The following is a 6,000-nucleotide window of genomic DNA, read 5'->3' as shown; positions in this document are numbered from 1 at the left end:
AGGACACATATCCTGTGAAAGAGAGTAAAAATTTTCGCTGTGCGAATTGTAACGGCAACCATATGTCAAATTTTTATCAATGCCCAGTCCGTTTAGCAATTGTTAAGGCAAGGCAAGGTAAACAAAGTTCAATTTCTCAATTAAAACCAACTTCAAAACAAAATTCTCCAAGCGTACCAGTGACGCATAGTTTACCTACTCCTTTGCATACCCGTTTAACTTATGCACAGGTTACAGGTAGTTCGAACATTATACCGCCTAGTGTTGGTAGTTCGAAAATGACCGTTAATATGGGTAAGCAAAACAGGCTAGAAAATAATTGTACACCTATCACTCCAGCTAATATTGCTGCCGAAAATATTTTTTCTAATGTCAACTGCCTGGGGCCTATTACGGCAGGTAAACTTTCTTTTTTGCAACAGGCAATGTTCGATCTTATGAACGCCATGTTGCAGGCAAAATCAATGTTTGAAGCCATTCAAATAGGCACAAATTTTACTATTAAAATTGTTTCTAATTTAAAATTTAGCAATGATTTTAAATAAAACAATTAAAATATTAAATTGGAATGCTCGCTCATTGAAGGCCAATGAGAATGAGCTTTTTAACTTTTTAACAGTAAATAATGTGCATATTGCAATTATTACTGAAACATTTTTGAAACCTAACATAAAATTAAAATATGATCCCAATTACGTGGTTCATAGATATGATAGGATTCAGGGTTCCGGCGGTGGAGTTGCAATTGTTATTCATCGCCGAATCAAACATCGTGCTCTTCCCCATCTTGAGACGAAAGTTATTGAAACTTTGGGAATTGAAGTTCAAACTGAACTTGGGATTTTATTTATTGCCGCAGCATATTTACCATTTCAATGCACACGCGAGCTCAAAAATTATTTTAAAGGTGATTTACAAAAACTCACCAGAAATCGTTCGAAATTTTTCATAATTGGCGATTTTAACGCTAAACATCGTTCATGGAATAATTCTCAAAGTAATTCCAATGGCAAAATTTTATTCAATGATTGTTCTTCAGGATACTATTCTATTTTGTCTCCGAATAGTCCTACATGCTTTTCTTCTGTAAGAAACCCTTCAACAATTGATTTGGTGCTAACAGATCAAAGTCACGTATGTAGTGATTTGATCACACATGCTGACTTTGATTCTGACCATCTTCCAATAACTTTTTCTTTATCACATGAATCAGTTTTAAACCCTATGAGCTCTGTTTTTAATTATAAAAAGGCTAATTGGGAAAGATACAAAAATTATATTGAGAGAAATTTCAATAATGAGCTTGATTTGCAAAACGAAGTGAATATTGATTCCGCTTTGGAAGCATTAAAATGTGCAATTGTTGATGCCAGGAATTATTCTGTCCCAAAGGCTCAAGTGAAATTTGATTCACCAATAATTGACGAAAATCTTCAACTTCTAATTCGTTTGAAAAATGTCCGCAGACGTCAATATCAACGTTTTCGTGACCCTGTTTTTAAAACTATTTATAAAGATTTACAGAAAGAGGTTAAACATAGATTTACTCTTCTGAGAAATCAAAATTTTGAGACTAAAGTTGAAAAATTGAAACCATATTCAAAACCATTTTGGAAGCTGTCGAAAATTCTTAAGAAACCTTCAAAGCCTATTCCAGTTTTAAAAGATGGTGAACGTTTTCTTGTATCCAATGAACAAAAGGCTCAAAGACTTGCTCAGCAGTTTGAGAGTGTTCATAACTCAAATTTGAATTTTGTGAGTCCAATTGAAAATGAAGTCACACGTCAATTTGATTTAATTTCTTCCCAGAATTTTTTACCTGCAGAAATAATTGAAACTAACTTGAATGAGATTAAATCAATTATTAAAAATTTCAAAAATATGAAAGCACCTGGTGACGATGGAATCTTTAATATACTAATCAAACATCTCCCTGAGAGCACAATGGAATTTTTAGTGAAAATTTTCAATTGCTGCTTCAAAATTGCATATTTTCCCAAATTATGGAAAAATGCAAAAATTACTCCCATTTTAAAACCGGATAAGAACCCAGCTGAAGTTTCAAGTTATCGACCAATCAGTTTGCTTTCTTCAATAAGTAAACTGTTTCAGAGAGTTATTCTTAACAGAATGATGTCACACATCAACGAAAATTCAATTTTTGCAAATGAACAGTTTGGATTTCGCCATGGGCATTCCACAACTCATCAATTGCTCAGAGTTACTAATATGATACGAGCTAACAAATCTGAAGGTTATTCCACTGGAGCTGCTCTTTTAGACATAGAAAAAGCATTCGACAGTGTTTGGCATAAAGGTTTGATTGCGAAATTGCAAACTTTTAATTTTCCAATTTTCCTAATCAAAATTTTAAAAAATTATCTTACTGATCGAACTCTGCAGGTTGTCTATCAGAATTCAAAATCTGATAGATTTCCTGTCAGAGCAGGTGTGCCTCAAGGTTCAGTCTTGGGTCCAGTCCTGTACAACATATTCACTTCAGATCTTCCTGATTTGCCTCCAGGATGCACAAAGTCATTGTTCTGCGATGACACAAGCATTTCCGTAAAAGGAAAACGTCTTCGTGTCATATGCAGTCGATTGCAGAAAAGTTTAGATATTTTTTCTTCCTACTTGCAAAAGTGGAAAATCTCTCCCAATGCTTCTAAAACTCAAATGATAATTTTTCCGCATAAGCCTAGGGCTTCTTTCCTCAAGCCAAACAATAATCACGTTGTCAAGATGAATGGGGTTATTTTAAGTTGGTCCGACAAGGTTAAGTACTTGGGACTAATTTATGATAAAAAACTTATTTTCAAAGAGCACATTGAGAGTATACAAGCCAAGTGCATCAAATATACGAGATGTTTATATCCTCTCATTAACAGGAATTCTAAACTTTGTTTAAAGAACAAACTTTTGATTTACAAACAAATTTTTAGACCATCACTGCTTTATGCTGTACCGATCTGGTCAAGTTGCTGTTCAACAAGGAAGAAAACGCTCCAAAGGATTCAGAATAAAATTCTGAAAATGATTTTGAAGCGTCCTCCTTGGTTTGGTACACTCGAATTACATAGACTTACTGGTGTTGAACCATTAGAAGCTATGTCAAATAAAATTATTAACAATTTTCGACAAAAATCGTTGCAATCCTCAATTGCTACGATAAGCTCTCTTTATAGCCAATAAGTTAGCAATTAAGTTAGTTGTAAGTTTACTTCCCCTTTTCTGACAAGTAGGTTTAAATCCCTACGAATGATAAGTCCTAATTGCGAAAGCAAACAAATCCTAACAATTAAAATTACAAATTTCTAACAGTGTTGAGAAGTCACCATTTGTGATTGGACACACATACTCATTACTTACTAATATTTATCATAAATACTTAAGCTACTAACAAATCCCCCCTTAATAAAAAAAAAAAATATAATTTGCTTTTGGTGTTATGCTTTTGGTGTCAAGTCTATCGTATCGGAACAATTTTTCAATTCCCCCTCTTTGAGTTATCCAATTTTGAGTGAAGAGGCATTAGTGTTTGTGCAAAAAAGGCAAAAATATATGGAATTTTGGTTTAAGTTTGGTGTTAATGTTGTCTTGTGTTGGTGCCATAAAATGGTAATGAAACTGTTTACGGGACTATAACCTGTCGTTGCCAGGGTGCATAGTGCAAATAGCTCGAACAGCAACGGTGGAGGTCGGTTGTAAGTCGGCAAATTGTCGTGTTAGTGAAATGTTGGTGTGTAGTAACGATCCTACCGGTGTTTAATCCTCCTTATGTTAGTCCGTGCAACGCAGCGCGAATCGATACCACGGTTCAAAGCAAAAGCGGTAATTTGAAGATAAGTATCGGTGGTGATGTTGGTGATATTTTGTGTAAACATTATTGGAGAACTGGTTTTTTACGTACAACTTGATGTTACAAATATAAATACCAGGCGATTATTATGGGTCTCTGTGTTGATCGCCTGCGGTAGTTGAGTTGTTGGTAGGATGCCTAATATGTTGCTCAAAGTTTGTTAAGTTTACGAAACAGGCGAAGTCGAAATGTTGTGTTGTGGAGTTGTGCTTTTTTGATTTTTCGAGCTTTTGAGCAGATGTTTTATATATTTATATACTATGTCCTGATTATGACTAGTTTGGTATTTAAGCACCAAATTTGCGTTTATATTCTGGCGTCGTGCACATAGAATCGCGGTGATGGACAAGGAGAATGTACTTTGTGAGCAAATTTAATGGTTTATGTTGATACACAAAAAAATGTGCTATTCTGGCGGAGTTTTACCTGAGCGGCCCCATTTTTTGTTTAACTAGGAGAGGTTTGTTTTCGGATCTTGAATAGATTTTTTATATCTTTGGCTCAAATAATTAAATAAATTTAAAAATTATTCAATAAAAAAAGCTAGTTTCCTGGAATCCTATGTTATTATATTTTTACGATTCAAATTACTAAAACTTAGACATAGTTGTGTAGGTATTTTGTCAAACTTCATTTCATGATTTTTAGGTTTTTAAGCAAATATTAATTTTTAAGTGACTGTTGAGTTTGACTTTCGATGATTGTTTAGTCAGCCTGAAATAATCATGATTGGTTTGTCTTGTAAATAATTTTAAGACTTTTGATTATTATGTACATCTACACCGGATGTTTGCACTTAATGTTTTAGATGCACCATGCTTTGCCATTTTTAAATCTTCCCATGTGCATCACATCCATTATAAGGTAATGAATAACTCAACTTAGTAATGAGCCAACATAACACATCGTATACCTCGAATCCGTCATCTACCGCGGTTTTGCACGGTCAGGCTTCAAGTAGGGTTCATTCAGCCAAACATGTTCTCACCTCGAGAGCAATGATGTGGTTTGTGGAAGCTGGGAGTATGGTGCAGTGATAATACATGTAATCTTATGTTTCACTTCTTCGATTTTTCTAGCTTTTGGGCTGTTTATGTTTTGTATACTATGCTCCAACCAGGACTAGGTCGGCATTTTGTTAACAAACTTAAGACTATATATTGGTCAATATAGAAATTTGCATTTTTAAATTAATTGTATGGCTTTGTATGCATGAAACTTTGCCAATTTTTCTATTTAATAGGCAACATTCGCATCGACAACTAAGAGAGAATCGGCGTGAAATGTCGTGTCCCCGAGTGTCTGCGTCGGTAGGAGGAAATAGAGAGTTCCTGCATAGTGCATCGATGTAAACCGCGTTTTCGGCTCGGAAAAATTTTACTTAAATGAACGTTTTCGGAATATAATGATTTCGAGGGGTATACCCAGATACTTGTTCATGTCTCACTGTGACTGTTTAACCGAAGATTTGGTCTGGCCGATACATATCGCGATTAACGAAAACGCGATGTATACCTTCCAAAGAATCGCGTCGGCCGACGTGCATTCGTTTCTTCGAAAGTATTCGGGATTGACAAATAGCTGATTGGCTACATCGCGTGCGTAGTACGAAGAGGATCGCGACGTTTGGCAAGATAAATAGTCATGATTAGTTTTCGTAATAAGCGCGCAACATATTCATAGTTATATTGTTTTTCAGGTGTGTTTTTCGCGGGATCCTATCGTTTTTTTAGAGCAGACAAAGTGTGAACGAGAAACGTCGTTGATTGATCTGTTAGGAAGATAATGTCCGGTTGACCGAACGCCTAGAGACTTCGCGTCGATATCTTCATGAGGTCGATAGGTCAACAACGCGCAATTGATTTCGGTGTAAAGAGGATCACCTTACGAGGAGATATCATATCATTTGAAATTGTTCCAATTTGATCAAAGGTCCAGTACTCTTGCGTACGATTTATTGTTGCGGTGTTACATTGTCAAACTTGATAGGTTCGAATCGCATTATGAATACCGGGGCGGATATAAAGAACCTGTTCGCGCGATACTTGTTCTAAAGAACGCGACACTCGAAACCAGTGCATCGCTTACCAAAACGAACCCTGCTGTGTACCTTGCCCTTTTTCCAACATCCCAGTGATTTC

Source organism: Wyeomyia smithii, chromosome 3 (genome assembly GCF_029784165.1).
Source record: "Wyeomyia smithii strain HCP4-BCI-WySm-NY-G18 chromosome 3, ASM2978416v1, whole genome shotgun sequence".
Lineage (NCBI taxonomy): Eukaryota > Metazoa > Arthropoda > Insecta > Diptera > Culicidae > Wyeomyia > Wyeomyia smithii.
The sequence above is the reverse complement of the archived record's forward strand: the minus strand, read 5'-3'. Positions refer to the sequence as shown.